Genomic DNA, 22,813 nt, shown 5'->3' on the forward strand with positions numbered 1-22,813 from the left:
TGGTTGGGCCAAGTCACCGGGAGAGGCACATGCCGGTAGACCCGCCTGCAGCAAGCGCTGGAGGTTAGAGGTCGGCCGAGGTAGAGCAGACGATGATTTGGTGTCGGGAGCAAAGTGGCCAAGATCGGGGTGCAGGGGAGAGGTGTGTCGGTGCTAAAATCGGCAGATCTCGGGTAGGGGGTCCCGAGCTGGTGATCTTGGAACGATTGTAACAGGAAAAATAGGGACACGGTATTTACCCCAGGTTCAGACCCTCTCGAAGAGGTAAAACCCTACGTCCTGCTCTTATTGTATTGAATGTGGATGGTAAAAAGTATAGTATGATCTATCTCGAGATCGTATGAATGATTTCTAACCTCTAAACCTTGAAAACCCACCTCTACAGACTAAACCCCTCGCCTTATATAGGCACCGGGGTATCTAGGTCTACACATGGTCGGTTACAGTCTGGGATAAACATGTCGATTATTCAAACACGCCTTGAAGTGTACGCCAAGTCTTCAGAGAACTCCATCTTGATGGTGGGCCGACGTGGTGTGCACCCCTTAATTCCAGGACATCATCAGCAGCCCCTGAACTTGTCTTCAAACCGAGGACATAGGCTCCTTCCTCAGGGCAGCTTCATTATCTTGGTAGTCGGTTTGTAGGTGAGTTCGATCTCCAACATGAAGACAACAACAGTAACACCTAGCAACACCACAATACCAAGCAACATCTTCATGAGCATCACCAGCTCTCTCCCTAGTATCATCAGTGCACAAGCTTACTTCCCAGTCATCACATTTGCACTTTCATTCTTCAGAGCCTTCTTAGACCTGCTGGTAGATGCATTCATAAGGCTAAACTCATGTACATTCAGAAGTTCCTCCCTTCGGTCCTCCACAGCACCAATAGCATCCACAGTGGCATCACCAATGAGATAGTGCTTGTCAACAAGGTGCTGAACATATTCCAATTCCCAGCACTAGAAATCGCAAGTAACCTATACCAAAAATTCATGCCAAGGTCAAAAACTTGAATCTTTTTGGCCAAAACCGACGAGAAACCATGGAAAGGAAAAGAAATCAAAGCACTAACCATGCTTCTAGCATTTGTAAAAGATCCACCAGTCGTGCTTCTCCATCGTGGAGACGTAGATGCACACCTTCTCCTTGCAGCTCAGGCAGCAGATCAGGAGCAACAGCAATGCCCTGCGGCGGGCAGCAGAGATGGAGGAGCTTGTGGCAGACATAAGCACTAGAGGGGAAGGAACGCCGAGACGGAATCTCGCGGTGTCCGGCGGATTCGATGACGGCCGGCGACAAAGGAGGTGGCGGAGCGGTCGCACGCGAGAGAAGGAGGAGACTAGGGGTTGAAGAGGGGGCCGCGACGGCCTAGGGATTTGATGAAATGGTGAATTTTCGCTTTTTCTTAAACGCCCTCCATGGAAGATTGGCCTAATCAGAGCAGAGTACGTGGTGGTCATACTAGCCACATACATGGCGTGTACGTGCGACAGTGACCACGTTTTCATAATCAAATCCTATATAGCTACCGTAATGAGCGTATTCCGAACAAGTGACCGTATCGTGCTTTTGCTTCCAAATACAGTGCATGTTAGTATATTTATCTTTTGAAGACATATTTTCTCAGAAGAAATACAAATTAATCGGTGAAAAGAGCTAGAAAAGCATTTGTGAACGTTGACACTCTTCACTTCTTCATTCTTACACTCCGTAGCTCAACTAGCGTTTCGGATTCCCATGAGCGTCAAATTAATGGAGGGTCCAACCCAGATCGCCCCGGAGCAGAACCCAAGGCGTTCTCTGACGCCCTACCATTTATGCCCAATTCTTCGTCGGAACCGCACTAACTGACCCGTCGCAGTCTCGACTACTCCCACCTCCCCCTCACTCTCGACTGCTGTGGAGGGGGGAAGAAGCAAGGCGCCACCGGAGGCGAACGCGGCGCCGGACGTGAATGGCGCGGACAGGCTTCCGTCTCTGATCGCGCTCGATTGGAAGGACAAGGCGCCGGTCGCGGAGTGTGCCCCGGCCATTCCTGGATGGAAGAGAACAGGCGGAGAAACATGTGGAGCGGGGTGAGGTGGTTGAAGCACTACTCGTCGGTGCAAAGCATCCTGGTCGTCGGCGACGGGGACTTCTCCTTCTCGCTGGCGCTCGCCACTGCCTTCGGCTCCGGGGAGAACATCGTCGCCACATCCCTCGACTCCTACGGTTCGATTCTTTGCGCTCTCTCTCGCTGCTTGAAGGTTGCAGTTTTATGCAGCTACTTTGATTTGGATACTGCCTAGATTTTTGGCTTCGATGGAGAAATTTAAATGATACACGTAACCATTAGAGGGATGGGATGCACCATGTTCTTCTAATATGAAGATTAGCTTTACTCCGTTGAGATCCAAATTTACCCTAACATGGTTAATTGCCGCGATAAAAGAGCGACGCGGCATACTATGCCAAAAATGTGCTCGAAACATTGCTGATTCGAAAAGGGAACATATGTGTGTTCATGGCTCTAGTCTTTGGGCTGCTCATGTGCGCCTCCTAGACGAATCCCTGTAAATGTTTTTCCCTCCATATCTTAATATATAGGCTCGCAGAGCTCCTGCGTGCTCTAAAAAAAAGTGCTTAAAATAATTTAATTACTATACAGCTGAATATTGCTGATTCTTTCAAGAATTTGTGTGGAATTACTGAAACTAAGTATTGTTTTTTAACAGAGCGAAGTATTGTCTAATGCTATAATTTGTATGGCATGGAAGGAACTCCGAGTGTTGAGTATCTACTGCTACTATAGTCGGTTGAATTTGCTATCCTTTTCTTACGATTCCTGTTGGTCTGTTATGATTACTGTTGGCCGTAAAACTGAATTTGCTACCCTTTTCTTATGAGAAAGGCATGGCGCTCTGCTTAACTCATTATGATATGGTCATTTAGAGGAGTTTCATTAAAACTTAAAAACTGCAACTAGAATTTATTTTTTGCGGAAAAAACAATTATATATCTTGTCACAGAGACGTCATCTGTTTCTCTGATCCTGTTGGTTGTGTAACCTGTTGTTTCCATAGGTTTTGCACCTTGTATATATTTACATGTTGTTAAGTTTCTTATTAGCATTATTCCTAATTCTTTCTCAAGTCCTCTGTATAAACTATGCACTAACTTGCCCCAGCGTACCTTATAAACTCGAGTGGTGATATTATAAAGGTGATATTGTGATCATTTTAGTTTGTACTTATATATTGTCTCTGCATTCCTGTTGGCATTCCTCTTTGGCAGATGCCCTGGTTGGCAAATATAACGAAGCTGAATCAAATGTAATGGAGCTCAAAAGAATGAGGGCCACTGTTTTGCACGGTGTCGATGCGAAAAAGATGAAGACTCGCCCTTATTTAAAGACGAGACGGTTTGATCGGATCGTCTTTAATTTTCCACATGCTGGGTTCAAAGCAAAAGAGTACAAAGAGGTGGATATGGTCAAGTATGTGTTCTCCCTTGCAATGGTTGTCTGCATGTTCGTATTTCCTTAATGCCTGAATTGATCAAAGTAATTGGCTGATGTCATAGCTTATCTTATCAAGTTCCGTTGGTTTAAAATTGATTCGGTGTTTCTTTTCAATTTTGATCTCAGCACTAGTTATTGACGCTCAATGCCAAACTTTAGTGAGTCCTCCGACATCCCCGTCTCTTACTCGTCGGGTCTTTTTTTTGTAAATATTATAGCAATCTGTATTTCGTAGTTAACATGCCATTTTATCCTTTCATATGCATAAAATAAAATCATATTTGGCTACCTATAATGCTAGAAGAGTAGATCAAATAACCATTTTTCACGTGTATCTGTTTCTGCTGGTTTTTGCTAGTCTTTTTTATTTATATACTCTCTGTAATTATTTATGAAATAAATTTAAATTTCAGCATGAAATTCTTGTTGCAACTTTTAAGCAAAAGTTTTTCTTTATAACGATAGGACAATAATTTCAATTCACTGCTTGTTGCTTTTATCGACCCATGTTAGCTGAGTTATCCCAATTTTCTGCAAAAATGTTGACAATGTGTATCCATAGATATGGTATTCTATAACATCTCAATCTACAAAAAGTAACGCAATAAGTCTGCTTGTGTTCACCCGCAAAAAAAAAGTCTGCTTGTGTTGTGTGAAAAAAAGAAGGTATAGTGAATATATCACACTATATTATCCATGTATATGTTGCCTTCTTTTTCAACTAGACACAAATGGACATATGTTAGCACTGATGAATGCAGCTTCACATGCATATCTACTCCCTCCGTTCCTAAATATTTGTCTTTTTAGATATTTTAAATGGACTACCACATACGGATGTATATAGACATATTTTAGAGTGTAGATTCACTCATTTTGCTTCGTATGTAGTCACTTGTTGAAATCTCTAGAAAGACAAATATTTAGGAACGGAGGGAGTAGAACCTAAGCAGATGAATTTGTTTCAGCTTTTTTTTTAACTTTCAGATGCCTCAACTCATTCCACAAAATTTATAGCATGATCTACTTGTATTAATGTAAGGGTTGCAAAAAACATGCCTAAAAGGCTTATTTCTCTATACATTTGTAGTTTGCCAGTACATGTTTGAACCTTTGTTCAGGATCTAATGCTTCAACCAGCTTCTAGGGCCTTGTTTTAATTTGAAACACCATTTGTTTTCTTCTGCAGCTTGCATAAGGATTTGGTGAAGGGTTTTCTTGGCAATGCTCGACATCTGGTTCAACCTTATGGTGAAATCCACATCAGCCACAAGATGGGGCATCCTTACGATGCCTGGGATCTCAAGGGGCCTTGGAGTCTTCCCTTGTTATGATTGCAAAAATTAGATTTCAAAAGGACGACTACCCCGGATATAACCAGAAGAGAGGAGATGGCGCAAAGTGCAATCGATCTTTCCCTCTAGGTGACTGCTGCACTTACAAGTTCTGCATGAAAAGTAAAGAAGCTGAAGCCGAAAATGAAGCAATTTCTGTTGCTACCTATTTGGCCATGATAATAATGAGGGTTGCCCCTCCGGAGAAATAGTCAACATTGGTCAGACCAGTTGTAGAGGCCAGGGGTACAACCTCCTTTCCGATGAAAAAAGGTCCCAGACCAGTCGCCAATCGTAACGTGACTATGTGAGCAGAGCAGAGCCCATTTCAAGGCCAGGGAGAAATTTGTTGGGCTAGTAGCACTACTATATCAGGGGTACTTTTGTGTTAGTTGTGAAATTTGGTGTATTTCGTGCACTGGTAGTTGTATCCAGGAATCAGTATACTTATGGTATTTCGACCAAGGCAGCACAATGAAGGAAAGGTTTGTGTTGCATGACCTGACATTCCGTCGTGATTTTGTAGTGTTGATGAGCACATCGGCCACTTCCATTGACCCATTGACGTGCACGTGCATGTTGAATTCCTGACCATCAGACATCCATCTTTGTGCCCCGGCAAAAAAGAAAAAGACATCCATCTCTGTGTCTGCATAAATGATCAGATGTGTTGTACTCCCTCCGTTGTGGTAATAGGAGTTCGAATATTGAGATAGTCTTAACACAATGTAAGGCCCCTGATGCTAAACTATTCCACACATAGAGTATTGCTGCAAATTTCAGAATAGAAGCGTATTCGATACCACCTCATATCGTATAACTTCAACCGTCACGCACGGTTACAGTTATATGTATAACTTCAACCATACACACACGGTTATACACGCACGGTTATACAATACGAGGTTTACATTGTGGAATATCAATAGAGAAAATCAACCAAGGATAAACCAATTTGAATGGACAATGTTTTTGAGTTCATTTCACGAGCATTATCTGATTATATTTAGCACATTATGTACATACCCATCATTTTTTAGTTAAATATCTCGTCGAAGATAGTCAAGTTAATTATAAGTCCAGTCTTACAGAATTGTAATTTACCACTCTTAATGGACACATACGACCTTCCCTTGTAATAAGTACATGGAAATCATCAAAGTATTTTCCATATGTGATATTTCGGTTACATATTGATATCACCACTCGAACATACATCAATGGATCCTCACAGAAATTTTGAGATATATGTGAGGAATAATTATTTATCCGTCAATCATAAGTAAATTGAGCCCCAAACAGGGGAGATGGTATCAGCCCGTACATTGATGCATTAGTAATAAGGATATTTCTCGGCATTAGGGGGAGATCCGTACAACAAATAATGCTAAGAAATAATCTGAAAGTGGCATTAACTACTGATCCTTTTGTCCACGTACTTAAAGAATCTGAATAGTAGTTTAGGGAATCATATATTTGCAACACACTCTGCCACATACATTTAGTGTTCACTTCCCTAAAAAAAATACATTTAGTGTTCACAAAGGTGTTACTAAATTTTATATTTCAGCAGTAAAATGTCAGAGAGAGCGGAGGTACCTAATAAACTACTCTTCTCCCCCAAATGAGAGCAAGTGGGAGAGAAATCTGACTACACGAGATATAATTTCTCACATGCTTTTGTGAAAAACAGAGGAAATTAGATACTATACCAATAAATTTAATTCAACATCAATTTGAAAGATACCGGATACGATGCTCATCATCCAAAGCCCGACATAAATCTGCATAATATTTGTAATGATGGGACATCGAAACACCCTGACTCTATTTGTTGTAGGAAATCACAAAGAGTTAAAAAGGAATAAATATATTTCCACAAAATTTCGTCGATTCCACTAGAATCATACTCCATCCGTCCCAAAAATAAGTGTCTCTGACATAACATACTATATTTATCGACATATATTTCTTCTGAAAATTGCTAAACATGTTGGGCCTTAAACCAAAATTCATGGTAGTGTGCCTCTTGCACTCATATTTATTCACATAAAAAAAGGCAAGTAAGAAAGAATAACAATCGCTCAACACAAAGAGTTGTATTTACCACAGTAATATATACTCCTCATAAGTATTTCCCATATGGAATACAAATAACTTCTCATATGTCTATTACATAATTAAAACGATAGAAAAGGAACGGTCGCTCAACACAAAAGAGTTGTATTTACCACAGTAATATATACTCCTCATAAGTATTTCCCATATGGAATACAAATAACTTCTCATCTGTCTATTACATAATTAAAAAGATAGAAAACGAACGGCGAAGATTTATCATGCAAGAGTTATGATATTTGGACAGGCTAGATCCATCGCTATATACAGAGGCAAACGTGCTAGAATCAATCAACCCGCTTAAGAAGTCATGTAAAAAAATCCGCTTAAGAATTAGTGTAAGATTATGGTCCCCTACGTCTCTAGAAAAGAAAGTCCATCACGTGTACCGGTGCACCGTGCACGTGTACAAGATTTTTCTTTTTTGAGAACTACAACTTGATCGTGACTTTCCAGATTGATTTGCATGGCCGGATTGATTTATTGCAATTCTACGCATCTTTTTTTTTGGATTTGTATTGCAAAAAAAGAAACACATGGATTTGTATCCAAGGCCAGAATAAGACACCAAATCAAAAGGCTACAAGCTCGTACATCGCTCACGACGCAAGCTCTGTGGCCAGCGTACGTCGCTCACGACGCAAGCCGCCGGAGAGTCACCGCCTGATCCACGCTCGCTCGCGGGAGGACGCAGACCGGCCGTGCATGCTCGCTCGAACGCTCGCCCATCTTGTCTGGGAGAGTGAAGTTTGATTTGAACCTTGAGGTTGTAGAGCTCGTCGTAAACGAACCTTTATCTTCAAATCCCTGAAATTTGTATCCTATCCTGTAATCCCGGTTATTTTCAACCCTAAACCAATCCTAAACCTGTTTGTAGGCGCAATCCCGGTCAGGATCACTTGTTTCTCTGACTGACAACACATGCCTACTTGTCATCTTCATCCATCTCGCCTCTTCTCTTCTCTCTTGGTGTGAGCCCATGCGAACAACAAGGCAGCATACGTGATTCTTGTGCATGAACTGGGCGAGTGACTCAGCCACACGCAGGAGCACTTGATAGGGCCAGGAGGTGGCATGCGCGGTGCGGCGACCGCCGGATGCATCATCTTGGTACTTCCCCATGGCACCTCTGCTTCCGCAGGTCGATCGTTGGCCGATGGCGTCCTTCCCCTCCTAAGTGGCGGCGAGCACGAGCATGGCCGCGAGGAAGTCCGCCAGGCGCACGAGCACCATGGTCGAGGACACCGTCAGGGGCAGCAAGCTCCCGAGGCGCGCGACGAGCGTGATATCTAATCTGGAGGCTGCCGCCGGCGGCGCTGTGTTGCAATGGCCCATGGAGGCGGATGCAAAATGGAGGGGAGCAGGTGGAGCGGCAACGGCATCAGGTTTTCCACCATCGACGTACTGCAGCCGTTCACGTGTGGCGAGCTGTCTGGCTTCATTGTGAAGGGAGACTACACTCTGCATCAGCGTTCCAGATCGGCTGGATTTACAGAGGGGTTGAGATTGGGCTGACATGTGGGCCACTGTAGTAAGTGAGAGTAAAGATTAATCCCGGTCGGGATCATCCTTTTTCCAGTAAGCCAAACGGGTCCAGGGTTGAGATAAACATGGATAAATGGGTATAGGGTACAAACTTCAGGGATTTTAACGTGAGAGTCCATTTGCGACGAGCTCTACAACCTCAAGGTTTAAAATAGACTTCCACTCCGTCTGGGACGCTCCTCTCATGCCTCCCGTCACGTGTTCCTGGTTTCCGTTGTGGCCACGACGGCGGCAAAGGAAGGCCGCGTAGCTGCTCATCTCCCGCGGAATTAGCAGTTTCTGACCACAACAACCAGCAAGGAGACTATCAATGAGTCGCTGAAAACTGGACGGCCGGAATCAACTAGTTCAGTTAACAAACATCAAGGATATTTGGGCCTCTGGGATACTAGCGCACCAAACAAGGCTAAGATTCACATGTGGAGAGTTATTAGGAACGGTTTGGCGGTAGGTGCGGAGCTGCTGCGTCGGAGGATCAAACCAGGAGTGTTTTGTGCAGTGTGTGGGCGTGAGGAGACTATCATGCATAGATTTTGGTCTTGCCAACATTCAGTCCAGTTTTGGAACCAGTTGCGTTCAGTAGAGGGAGTAACGGTGGCAGCCCCACCGAGTTTCACATGCTCCCAGAGCGAGCTGGCGAATTGGCTGCTCGGGTGGTTTTCTGAAGCTCATCTTCATGTGGAGATCCATGCGGTTTATGCCCTATAGCTGGCACGGTACGAGGCAAAGAATGGCAAGAGGATTGATGAACCAGATGAAATAATAGAGAGGGTTTGCTCTTTCATGAGAGAATGGCGGGAGGTTCACGAGAAGCCGGGCCGGGAGACCAAAGTAGCTGTTCTGCAGCGATGGACAGCGCCGGAGGAGGGTTGGATCAAGGCCAACACTGACAGTGCCACATCCAAGTTTGGAGGCAAGAGCGGAGGAGGCGTGGTGCTTCGGGATCATAATGGTGCTTTTCTTGCAGGAGCGTGCCACTTCTTCCCTCATGTTGTGGAGGCACAGGCGGCTGAGATCAAGGCATGTAAGAGAGCCCTTTTGGTGGCTGCGGAGGTCAATGTTTAGAGAATTCAACTGGAGCTGGACAGCCAGGCTCTAGTGCAGATGATCAACAGTCCGGAAAGGATCTTGGCAGCGACAGGATCATGGGTGAAGGAGATCAAAACCATGCTTCGGTCTTTCGACGATTTTAGAGTTTCGTGGGTGAGGCGTTCTGCAAATGTTGCCGCGCATAAGTTATCTAAGATAGGTGTAGGTGAAGAACTTTGTAAGGTATGGCTTGGATCACCCCCAGATTGCATTTTGGACGTGATCGCAGACGATATTCCAAACATTGTTTAAGTTAAATAAAAGCGGCGATATTTACCCTCGAAAAAAATGAGTCGGTGAAATATTGGGGACTGTCATTCTTTTTTTTTTGCATATTTAGCTTTACCGAGTGCTATGAACAAAAATACATAGTAAACTGTACGTTGAGTGTTGTCCACAGACACTCGGCTTAACTATAAGCTGAGTATATCCAACAGGAACAAGGCATAATATCACGTGCCACTTGACATGGCCGTTAACTCAGCCTGACCGGCAAAGTGCTTTATGTTGTCGAGTGTTCTTATTTAACACTCAGCTTAACTATAAGTTGAGTATATCCAATAGGAACACCCTTATTATCACCTGCCATGTGGCATGACGGTTAACGCAGCCTGACCGGCAAAGTGCTTTATGTTTCTGAGTGTCTGTGGTCGATAAAAAACACTCGGTTTACACCTAGTTACCGAGAGAGTATATGACTGGTCATAGTGGGGAGTATCATATACCAGTATCATGCATATGATACTAGTGTATGATACTACATCTATAGTGCATAGTATCATAGATTAGTGTCATACGTGGTCTCATTTATTGCCATGCATGACACATAGTAGCATCACATTTATTATGTTACAGTATCTACCTATGTTACTATAACTATATCTCTCTTCTTTAATTTCCTGCCACATAATCATGTTTGCGAGTCGCAAGTGCATGATAGTACTTATGTTACCCCACTATGGCCAGCCTAAGCTGTGTGTGCCGAGTGTAACACTCGGCTTATACTTCGCCGAGTCTTTTTGTCTTTGCCGAGTATTCTTTGATACTTAGTTTATGATTATTTTCCTGTGGTGTAGGCATGCTAGTTTCTGCTCGTGTGCAACGAAACAACTACAAAAAAAAAACAAAAAAGCAAATCAGATAGCCCTACAATGGTGGTGCACTTCACTTCAACATGATTGTAGTATAGGATTAGGATGCAAAAGCAAATGCTTTGTTCCAGTGTACTCTTTCCAATTAGCAAGTACTCCTAATTAGATAATGGTGGAGTCTCAGTTTATCTTACTTAAAGAAATAGATTGGTCTATATCATCATATATTAGCAATACCATGTCCTATACCATATTCCATCAACCGGACTCGGATGAGGTTGTGTTAAGGTGCCCTAAATCTCTTGCCATGTCCTATACCATTAGATTTGGAAATGGTTTTCCTAAGCACGTTCACAATGAAGATGTGCGTGTGTGTGCGCGCGCGTCCTTGTGCGTGGAGTATTTAACCAAAAACTACCACATTTCACGGAAACGTGACGCAAAACTACCACTTTACGATTTTGTGCGGAAAACTACCAGTTTTGTCCTAATCCACGGCAAAAAACTACCACGTCTCAAAACCGGCCGCTTTGCCTGCGCTAAGCACGAAACTGACCAGCCGGTCCCGCGTTTCAGGTGCCACGGTGGCCAACCGACGGCCGCCGCGCGTTAACGGCCGTTAACAGCACGTCCGCGGTCGGAAACGGCGGCTCTCGTTCGGAACGGTCAAGATCTGATCCAATCCATTCCCCTCTCGTGCTTCACTCTCTCCCTCCTCTCCCTCTGTCCTCTGTCTGACCTAGGTGGTGGCCGCCATTGCGTCGGTGATTCCGGACTGGGGCGGCGGCGATATGGGTGGCGGAGACGGTGGCGGTGACGGCGGAGACGGCGGAGACGGCGGCGGCAATGGCAGCGCCGGTGGCACAAGTTTGGACGCTGTGGGCTCGTACTCTGAAGTGGATAACTGGTTGGGGAGCAGCAGCTACGCGACGGAGGCAGGGTTTCAGCAGCCGGAGGCACCGCTCGCCCAGTTATCGCCGGCGCCTGGATGTTCTAAGGGTGGCAGGTATGGAGAATCTCTTGCTTAAATGCACATGTTTGGTTCAATCTGGCAACTTAGTGAGACTTAGTTTATGTTTGTTGAACTCTAGTTCTGTCAATTTCAGTTCAATTGATGAGCACATATTTGTGCAGTTTGGCCGACCAGAAGTGGGAGATATGGTTTCATTTAGAAGGAAAAAACCCTGTGAAAAGGGGTATATACGAGTCAGATATTTATTTTCTTACTCTACAATCACTCATTGCTAGTGAAGGGTATGGGGAGAGTGATTACATGTACTATGTGAAGGAGGAGGAAATTGGATCTGAAAGAGTAAAGTATTTAGGTAATGAAGCTAGTGTTCATGAAATGTTGGACTTTTTTCATCATGTCAAGGTTGTGAGAAATGTTGAACATGGAATTAGTACACAGGCTAATGAGAATTACATGAACACTCAAGAGAGCTGCTGTGTGAAAAAGGTTGTGGAGCAATCTGAGCTTCCGAATCAGATAGATGATAGAAAGGCTCAACTTGAGAGGAGCAGGATTCAATGAGAGGCAGATTTGAACCACTTTGAAGGAGACACTGAAGTGTCTGAATTTTTTTCAGATGATTCAGTTCATTCAGATGGGAGTGCTGAAGCTGTTCAAATGGAAATAGAGTGTGCCTTTGAAGAGGACAGAGCATTGGAAAGTACTGCTATTGTGAAACATGTGAAGAACCCTGGTCCAGCTAGCAGATGTCACAATGAGGTAGAGAAAAAACGTTTTGAAGATTGGTTTCCTGAAGCAGATGAGTTTTGTTTTGCTGGTGATGTAGGCATAAGTGATGAGGAAGAAGAAGATGAAGTTGAACTACCATACCTCATGAAGAAGCCAAAGACAAAGAGTAGTAAGAAAAAGATGAAGGAAAGGGTACATTTTGACCCCAAAATTCCCAATTCACATTTACTGTTGTGCAAGAGCTTGTGTTTTGACAGTGTTTACCAGTTCAAATAAGCATTAAGGGATTTTCATATAAGGACTCTGAGGTCTTTTCACTACCACAGGAACTCCCCAACAAGAATTATTGTTTGGTGTTCACAGAGAGAGCATGGATGTGAATTTTACATGTGTGCCTCCAGGATAGCTCATGAAAGAACTTTTTGCATTAAGAAGTGTAACATGGAGCACACTTGTCCAGCATCAGGAGAGAACACAAAGGTTATTACTAAGTGGCTTTCAAAAGCAGTTGAGCCTTCTCTTAGAGCAGATCCTAGAGCACATGTAGATGCACTTATTAAAAACAGCAAAGTTAAGTTTTCAGTTGATGTATCAAAGAGTGCGGCCTATAGGGCAAGGAGGAAGGCTATGAAGGTTGTGCAAGGCGACCAGAAGGAGCAGTACTATAGACTGAGGGACTACCTACAAGCAGTTATTGATACAAACCCTGGTAGCAGGTGTATAATTATAACATTTGAGGACCCAGAAAACCCTGCACCAACTCCTAGATTTAAGTACATGTTCTACTGCTTGCATGCATCAAAGCAAGGATTTCTTAACGGTTGCAGGCCCTTTATAGGTAAATCTACAACTGCATTTTGTTCAAAATATCTTGTTGATAAATTTATGGTAGCTAATTTGGGTATGGATGCAGGGCTTGATGGTTGCTTCATCAAGCTAACCACTGGACAGCAAATTCTTGCAGCCACAGGAAGAGATGGCAACAACAACATCTACCCCATAGCCTTTGGTGTGGTTGATAAGGAAGATTCAGAGAGTTGGACATGGTTCCTAACCCAGCTAAGATGTTGCATTGGAAGTGGAAGCAAATTTGGAACCTACACCATTATTTCTGACAGGCAAAAGGTATGCACTCTATCTTAGCCAGTAGTTCAGATATATATTGTTATTACTAGCTTTATTTCTTTTTGTTCATGACCATGGTTATTAACTTATAATCATGGTCTTCTTAACGCTATAAATGAGGTGTTCCCTGATTCCCCTCAGAGATACTGCCTGAGGCACATATATGCAAATTTTCAGTCAGCTGGTTTCAGAGGAGCAGAACTAAAGAAGCTAGTAGATCAGGCTAGCTACTCATTCACCAAACATGGCCATGAATTAGTAATGGCAGAGCTTAAAGCAGAGTGTGAGGATTCCTGGAAGTGGCTTAAAAAATTCCAAAGGAGACTTGGTGTAGGTCTGCAATGGATTACAATTGCAAAACCGATCTTGTTGTGAACAACCTTAGTGAGGTTTTCAACAAAATGATCTTTGAAATTAGGGCCAAACCAATTAGGACTATATTTGAAGGAATTAGGACTAAGCAGATGATCAAAAGGCAGAAGACTAGGGAAAAGACAGAGACTAGCAGGTGGATGATCACACCCAACTATTCAGAGAAACTGGAGGAGAATAAGAAGTATGCCAAATTTAGCGAGGCACATATGGTTGGTCCTGACATTTGGCAAGTGTCTAGTGGTGAAAATCAGTACTGTGTGAACATAGCTACTAATTCATGTGACTGCAGGAGGTGGGACATGACAGGTGTGACATGCAGTCATGCAATAGCAGCAATGAGCAAGTTTCACATGCACCCAGAGGACTATGTGCATGAATATTTCAAAAAACCACTATATATTGAAGCATACAAAGACATAGTGTACCCTGTCCCTGGTCCTGAATTTCGGCCTGACACCCATACTCAGGATATTGAGCCCCAAGTGTTCAAAGAAAAACCAGGGAAGAAACAGACAACTAGGAGAAAAGGCTAGTTTGAGGTGCCTGCACCAAAGGACACAAGCAGGACGGGAACAATTACATGCAACAATTGTGGTCTACTGGGCCATAGATATACTAACTGTGGGAAAGCTCTAAAACCAAGTCTTGAGATGAGAAAGAACTTACACCATGTCATTTAAAAATGTTGCATTCTTTATTTAATTATTTTAGGTCTGGTCTATTTACTAACTGTTTTAATTCTATGGTAGGAGAATAAAGAAATTTTTAGGGGTTCCTCTAGTGCTACACATCTTTTTTTGGATTTGTATTGCAAAAAAAACACATGGATTTGTATGCAAGGCCAGAATAAGCCAGCAAATCAAAAGGCCTACCTCTGTGGCCAGCAAGCTCGTACATCGCTCACGACGCAAGCCGCCGGAGAGTCGCCGCCTAATCCACGCTCGTTCGCGGGAGGACGCAAACCGGCCGTGCATGCTCGCTCGGACGCTCGCCCATCTCGTCTGGGAGACTGAAGTTTGATTTGAACCTCGAGGTTGTAGAGCTCGTCGTAAACGAACCCTCACCTTCAAATCCCTGAAATTTGCATCCTATCCTGTAATCCCGGTTATTTTCAACCCTAAACCAATCCTAAACCTGTTCGTAGGCGCAATCCCGGTCATGATCACTTGTTTCTCTGACTAACAACACAGGCCTACTTGTCATCTTCATCTATCTCGCCTCTTCTCTTCTCTCTTGGTGTGAGCCCATGCGAACAACAAGGCAGCATACGTGATTCTTGTGCACGAACTAGGCGAGTGACTCCACCACACGCAGGAGCACTTGATAGGGCCAGGAGGTGGCATGCGCGGTGCGGCGACCGCCGGATGCATCATCATGGTACTTCCCCATGGCACCTCTGCTTCCACAGGTCGATCATTGGTCGATGGCGTCCTTCCCCTCCTAAGTGGCGGCGAGAACGAGCATGGCCGCGAGGAAGTCTGCCAGGCGCACGAGCACCACGGTCAAGGACACCGTCAGGGGCAGCAAGCTCCCGAGGCGCGCGACGAGCGTGATATCTAATATGGAGGCTGTTGGCGGCGGTGCTGCGTTGCAATGGCCCATGGAGGCGGATGCAAAATGGAGGGGAGTAGGTGGAGCGGCAACGGCATCAGGTTTTCCACCATCGACGTACTGCAGCCATTCGCGTGCAGCGGGCTATCTGGCTTCATTGTGAAGGGAGACTACACTCTGCATCAGCGTTCTAGATCGGCTGGATTTATAGAGGGGTTGAGATTGGGCTGACATGTGGGCCACTGTAGTAAGTGAGAGTAAAGATTAATCCCGGTCGGGATCATCCTATTCCTAGTAAGCCAAACGGGTCCACGGTTGAGATAAAGAGGGATGAATGAGTATAGGATACAAACTTCAGGGATTTTGACGTGAGGGTCCATTTGCGACGAGCTCTACAACCTCAAGGTTTAAAATAGACTTCCACTCCGTCTGGGACGCTCCTCTCATGCCTCCCGTCACGTGTTCCTGGTTTCCGTTGTGGCCATGACAGCGGCAAAGGAAGGCTGCTTAGCTGCTCATCTCCCGCAGGATTAGCAGTTTCTGACCACAACAACCAGCAAGGAGACTATCAATGAGTCGGTGAAAACCGGACAGCCGGAATCAACTAGTTCAGTTAACAAACATCAAGGATATTTGGGCCTCTGGGATACTAGCGCACAACAAGGATAAGATTCACATGTAGAGAGTTATTAGGAACAGTTTGGCAGTAGGTGCGGAGCTGCTGCGCCGGAGGATCAAACTAGGAGTGTTCTGTGTAGTGTGTGGGTGTGAGGAGACTATCATGCATAGATTTTGGTCTTGCCAACATTCAGTCCAGTTTTGGAACTAGTTGCGTTCAGAAAAGGGAGTAACGGTGGCATCCTCACCGAGTTTCACATGCTCCCAGAGCGAGCTGGCGAATTGGCTGCTCGGGTGGTTTGCTGAAGCTCATCTTCATGTGGAGATCCATGCGGTTTATGCCCTATGGCTGGCACGGAACGAGACAAAGAATGGCAAGAGGATTGATGAACCAGATGAAATAATAGAGAGGGTTTGCTCTTTCCTGAGAGAATGGCGGGAGGTTCACGAGAAGCGGGGCCGGGAGACCAAAGTAGTTATTCTGCAGCGATGGACAGCGCCGGAGGAGGGTTGGATCAAGGCCAACACTGACGGTGCCACATCCAAGTTTGGAGGCAAGAGCGGAGGAGGCGTGGTGCTTCGGGATCATAATGGTGCTTTTCTTGTAGGAGCGTGCCACTTCTTCCCTCATGTTGTGGAGGCACAGGCGGCTGAGATCAAGGCATGTAAGAGAGCCCTTTTGGTGGCTGCGGAGGTCAATGTTTAGAGAATCCAACTGGAGCTGGACTTCCAGGCTCTAATGCAGATGATCAACAGTCCGGAAAGGATCTTGGCAGCGACAGGATCATGGGTGGAGGAGATCAAGACCATGCTTCGGTCATTCGACGATTTTACAGTTTCGTGGGTGAGGCGTTCTGCAAATGTTGGCGCCCATAAGTTAGCTAAGACAGGTGTAGGTGAAGAACTTTGTAAGTTATGGCTTGGATCACCCCCAGATTGCATTCTAGACGTGATCGCAGATGAGATTCCAAATATTGTTTAAGTTAAATAAAAGCGGCGACATTTACCCTCGGAAAAAAATGAGTCGGTGAAATATTGGGGACTGTCATTCTTTTTCTTTTGCATATTTAGCGTTACTGAGTGCTATGAACAAAAATACACAGTAAACTATACGCTGAGTGTTGTCCACGGACACTCGGCTTAACTATAAGCTGAGTATATCCAATAGGAACTCGGCTTATTATCACGTGCCACGTGACATGGCCATTAACTCAGCCTGATCGGCAAAGTGCTTTATGTTGTTGAGTGTTCTTTTAACACTCAGCTTAACTATAAGTCGAGTATATCCAATAGGAACACGGCTTATTATCGCCTTCCATGTGGCATGGCGGTTAACGCAGCCTGACCGGCAAAGTGCTTTATGTTGCTGAGTGTCTGTGGTCGATAAAAACACTCAGTTTACACCTAGTTACCGAGAGAGTATAAGGCTGGTCATAGTGGGGAGTATCATATACTAGTATCATGCATATGATACTAGTGTATGATACATCTATAGTGCATAGTATCATAGATTAGTGTCATAGGTGGTCAAATTTATTGCCATGCATGACACATAGTAGCATCACTTTAATTATGTTACGGTATCTACCTATGTTACTATAATCATATCTCTCTTCTTTAATTCCCTGCCACATAAGCATGTTTGCGAGTCCTAAGTGCATGATAGTACTTATGTTACCCCCACTATGGCCAGCCTAAGCCGTGTTTGCCGAGTGTAACACTCGGCTTATACTTCGTCGAGTCTTTTTGTCTTTGCCGAGTATTCTTTGATACTTAGTTTATGATTATTTTCCTGTGGTGTAGGCATGCTAGTTTCTGCTCCTGTGCAAAGAAACAACTACAAAAACAAAAAACAAAAAAGCAAATCAGATAGCCCTACAATGGTGGTGCACTTCACTTCAACATGATTGTAGTATAGGATTAGGATGCAAAAGCAAATGCTTTGTTCCAGTGTACTCTTTCCAATTAGCAAGTACTCCTAATTAGATAATGGTGGAGTCTCAGTTTATCTTACTTAAAGAAATAGATTGGTCTATATCATCATATATTAGCAATACCATGTCCTATACCATATTCCATCAACCGGACTCGGATGAGGTTGTGTTCAGGTGCCCTATATCTCTTGCCATGTCCTATACCATTAGATTTGGAAATGGTTTTCCTAAGCACGTTCACAATGAAGATGTGGGTGTGTGTGTGTGTGTGTGTGTGTGTGTGTGTGTGTGCGCCTCCGTGTGCGTGGAGTATTTAACCAAAAACTACCACATTTCACGGAAACGTGACAGAAAATTACCACTTTACGATTTTGTGCGGAAAACTACCAGTTTTGTCCTAATCCATGGCAAAAAACTACCAAGTCTCGAAACCGGCCGCTTCGCCCGCGCTAAGCACGAAACTTACCAGCCGGTCCCGCGTTTCAGGTGCCACGGTGGCCAACCGACGGCTGCCGCGCGTTAACGGCCATTAACAGCACGTCCGCGGTCGGAAACGGCGGCTCTCGTTCGGAACGGTCAAGATCTGATCCAATCCATTCCCCTCTCGCGCTTCACTCTCTCCCTCCTCTCCCTCTGTCCTCTGTCTGACCTAGGTGGTGGCCGCCATTGCGTCGGTGATTCCGGACGGGGGCGGCGGCGACGGTGGCGCCGGTGGCACAAGTTTGGACGCTGCGGGCTCGTTCTCTGAAGTGGATAACTGGTTGAGGAGCAGCATCTACGCGACGCAGGCAGGGTTTCAGCAGCCGGAGGCACCGCTTGCCCAGTCATTGCTGGCGCTTGGAAGTTCTAAGGGTGGCAGGTATGGAGAATCTCTTGCTTAAATGCACATGTTTTGTTCAATCTGGCAACTTAGTGAACACTCAAGAGAGCTGCTGTGTGAAAAAGGTTGTGGAGCAATCTGAGCTTCAGAATCAGATAGATGATAGAAAGTCTCAGCTTGAGAGGAGCAGGATTCAAAGAGAGGCAGATTTGAACCACTTTGAAGGAGACACTGAAGTGTCTGAATTTTGTTCAGATGATTCAGTTCATTCAGATGGGAGTGCTGAAGCTGTTCAAATGGAAATAGAGTGTGCCTCTAAAGAGGACAGAGCATTGGAAAGTACTGCTATTGTGAAACATGTGAAGAACCCTGGTCCAACTAGCAGATGTCACAATGAGGTAGAGAAAAAACGTTTTGAAGATTGGTTTCCTGAAGCAGATGAGTTTTGTTTTGCTAGTGATGTAGGCATAAGTGATGAGGAAGAAGAAGATGAAGTTGAACTACCATACCTCATGAAGAAGCCAAAGACAAAGAGTAGTAAGAAAAAGATGAAGGAAAGGGTACATTTTGACCCCAAAATTCCCAATTCACATTTACCGTTGTGCAAGAGCTTGTGTTTTGACAGTGTTTACCAGTTCAAATAAGCATTAAGGGATTTTCATATAAGGACTCTGAGGTCTTTTCACTACCACAGGAACTCCCCAACAAGAATTATTGTTTGGTGTTCACAGAGAGAGCATGGATGTGAATTTTACATGTGTGCCTCCAGGATAGCTCATGAAAGAACTTTTTGCATTAAGAAGTGTAACATGGAGCACACTTGTCCAGCATCAGGAGAGAACACAAAGGCTACTACTAAGTGGCTTTCAAAAGCAGTTGAGCCTTCTCTTAGAGCAGATCCTAGAGCACATGTAGATGCACTTATTAAAAACAGCAAAGTTAAGTTTTCAGTTGATGTATCAAAGAGTGCGGCCTATAGGGCAAGGAGGAAGGCTATGAAGGTTGTGCAAGGCGACCAGAAGGAGCAGTACTATAGACTGAGGGACTACCTACAAGCAGTTATTGATACAAACCCTGGTAGCAGGTGTATAATTATAACATTTGAGGACCCAGAAAACCCTGCACCAACTCCTAGATTTAAGTACATGTTCTACTGCTTGCATGCATCAAAGCAAGGATTTCTTAACGGTTGCAGGCCCTTTATAGGTAAATCTACAACTGCATTTTGTTCAAAATATCTTGTTGATAAATTTATGGTAGCTAATTTGGGTATGGATGCAGGGCTTGATGGTTGCTTCATCAAGCTAACCACTGGACAGCAAATTCTTGCAGCCACAGGAAGAGATGGCAACAACAACATCTACCCCATAGCCTTTGGTGTGGTTGATAAGGAAGATTCAGAGAGTTGGACATGGTTCCTAACCCAGCTAAGATGTTGCATTGGAAGTGGAAGCAAATTTGGAACCTACACCATTATTTCTGACAGGCAAAAGGTATGCACTCTATCTTAGCCAGTAGTTCAGATATATATTGTTATTACTAGCTTTATTTCTTTTTGTTCATGACCATGGTTATTAACTTATAATCATGGTCTTCTTAACGCTATAAATGAGGTGTTCCCTGATTCCCCTCAGAGATACTGCCTGAGGCACATATATGCAAATTTTCAGTCAGCTGGTTTCAGAGGAGCAGAACTAAAGAAGCTAGTAGATCAGGCTAGCTACTCATTCACCAAACATGGCCATGAATTAGCAATGGCAGAGCTTAAAGCAGGGTGTGAGGATGCCTGGAAGTGGCTTAAAAATTCCAAAGGAGACTTGGTGTAGGTCTGCAATGGATTACAATTGCAAAACTGATCTTGTTGTGAACAACCTTAGTGAGGTTTTCAACAAAATGATCCTTGATGTTAGGGCCAAACCAATTAGGACTATCTTTGAAGGAATTAGGACTAAGCAGATGATCAAAAGGCAGAAGACTAGGGAAAAGACAGAGACCAGCAGGTGGATGATCATACCCAACTATTCAGAGAAACTGGAGGAGAATAAGAAGTATGCCAAATTTTGTGAGGTACATATGGCTGGTCCTGACATTTGGCAAGTGTCTAGTGGTGAAAATTAGTACTGTGTGAACATAGCTACAACTCATGTGACTGCAGGAGGTGGGGCATGGCAGGTGTGACATGGAGTCATGCAATTGCAGCAATGAGCAAGCTTCACATGCACCCAGAGGACTATGTGCATGAATTTTTCAAAAACCCACTATATATTGAAGCATACAAAGACATAGTGTACCCTGTCCCTGGTCCTGAATTCTGGCCTGACACCCATACTCAGGATATTGAGCCCCAAGTGTTCAAAGAAAAACCAGGGAAGAAACAGACAGCTAGGAGAAAGGGCCAGTTTGAGGTGCCTGCACCAAAGGACACAAGCAGGATGGGAACAATTACATGTAGCAATTGTGGTCTACAGGGCCATAGATATACTAACTGTGGGAAAGCTCTAAAACCAAGTCTTGAGATGAGAAAGAACTTACACCAGGTCATTTAAAAATGTTGCATTCTTTGTTTAATTATTTTAGGTTTGGTCTATTTACTAACTATTTTAATTCTATCATTGCAGGAGAATAGAAAATTTTTTAGGGGTTCCTCTAGTGCTACACATCCACCTCCACAACCACCACATCAACACCAAAGTTCACAGATGCCAGCCTCATCTGCTCCACCTCCTAAAGCAATGAGGCACAGAAAAACAGCAGCAGATAAGAGAGGTTCAGCATCAACAGTTTCAGCAGGAGCAGCCAGGTCTTCACCAGCAGCTCCAAGAGGATCAGCATTAACAAGAGCTCCAAGAGGATCAGCATCAACAAGAACATTCAATGCACCAAGAACATCCACTTGAGAACCAGGGATATTAGCAGGCAAGAGGAAGATGAAACCTCCTAGCAAGTTTGCAGCTTATTTCAATGCTAGTGGAAACCATTGAAACTCTGTTACTAAGTTTGTGTTCTGCTACTAAGTTTGATTGTATGCTACTAAGTTTGTGTTCTGCTACTAAGTGTGTGTTAAATTCAGACATGTGAACTTGTGGAGAATGTTGAATATATGGTACGTAATTTGTGACTCTAATTTGTGATACTGGCAGGTGCATGTTTACAAAGGTTTTAATTTGTTTTATTTGTTTTAATTTTCCATTTATACAGTTCATTTTAATTTGTGATACTAGCCTGGTTAAATTCAGACATATGAACCATAAGTTACAGACAAATAGTTTGTGTTCTGCTACTAGCCTGGTTAAATTTAGACAGTTGAACCAGAAGTTAAATTCGGACTCCCAAAAAGACTCTGCAAAAAAAAATAGTTTGGCCTAGGGCTCGAACCCAGGACCTTAGGGTTGTAATCATGCGTTCAATACCAATGGGCTAGTGCTAGTGACTTGTTTGACTAGCATCAGCCATCCTAATTATATTTTGTTAGCCACGTCGTGTGTTCAGCATGCGTTGCGGCCGGCAGCGTGGTGAGCGTGCGTTGAGTAACACTAGCCATTTCGGATTCTCAGCCTTTAATACGTGTCCACCCACCACTCTCTCTGCTCACTCGCCCACTCGCCGCTCGCACAGCCCACTCCACTTCCCCCTCTCTCCTGTCAAAATCGCCGCCGACAACCACCCCCACCGCCGTCGCCATGGACTGGCAGCGGGCCATCGAAGATCTCGCCGGCAACAACCAGGAGCTGCCCGCGCAGTATAGGGAGATCGCGCGCTGGTTCCCCAGTCTGGCGATGATGAGGAACCACGCCCGCGGCCTGGTGAAGGTGATGACAGCTGCTGAAAAGCAGCATGCCTTCCCTGCCGGCTACACCGTCCCGCCAGCGACCATTCTCCTGTGGGCGATGCGCGAGGTGTAGCGCTCCCCCGACCCCAGGCAATGCGCCCGTTGGTGGATGTACCGCTCGTCCACCATGCCGCCGGCCGCCGCGGATCACGTCACCGACGCCGTCCTCGCTCTCCCA

General features: G+C 44.6%; 1 pseudogene; it reads left to right on the top strand.

The window, feature by feature from the left end:
- The first annotated feature begins 1,838 nt into the window (after window positions 1-1,838).
- LOC123124970 (heavy metal-associated isoprenylated plant protein 41-like) lies at window positions 1,839-5,378 on the top strand (annotated as a pseudogene).
- Window positions 5,379-22,813: the final 17,435 nt, after the last annotated feature.

This window comes from Triticum aestivum, chromosome 5D, assembly GCF_018294505.1.
Source record: "Triticum aestivum cultivar Chinese Spring chromosome 5D, IWGSC CS RefSeq v2.1, whole genome shotgun sequence".
Classification (NCBI taxonomy): Eukaryota; Viridiplantae; Streptophyta; class Magnoliopsida; order Poales; family Poaceae; genus Triticum; species Triticum aestivum.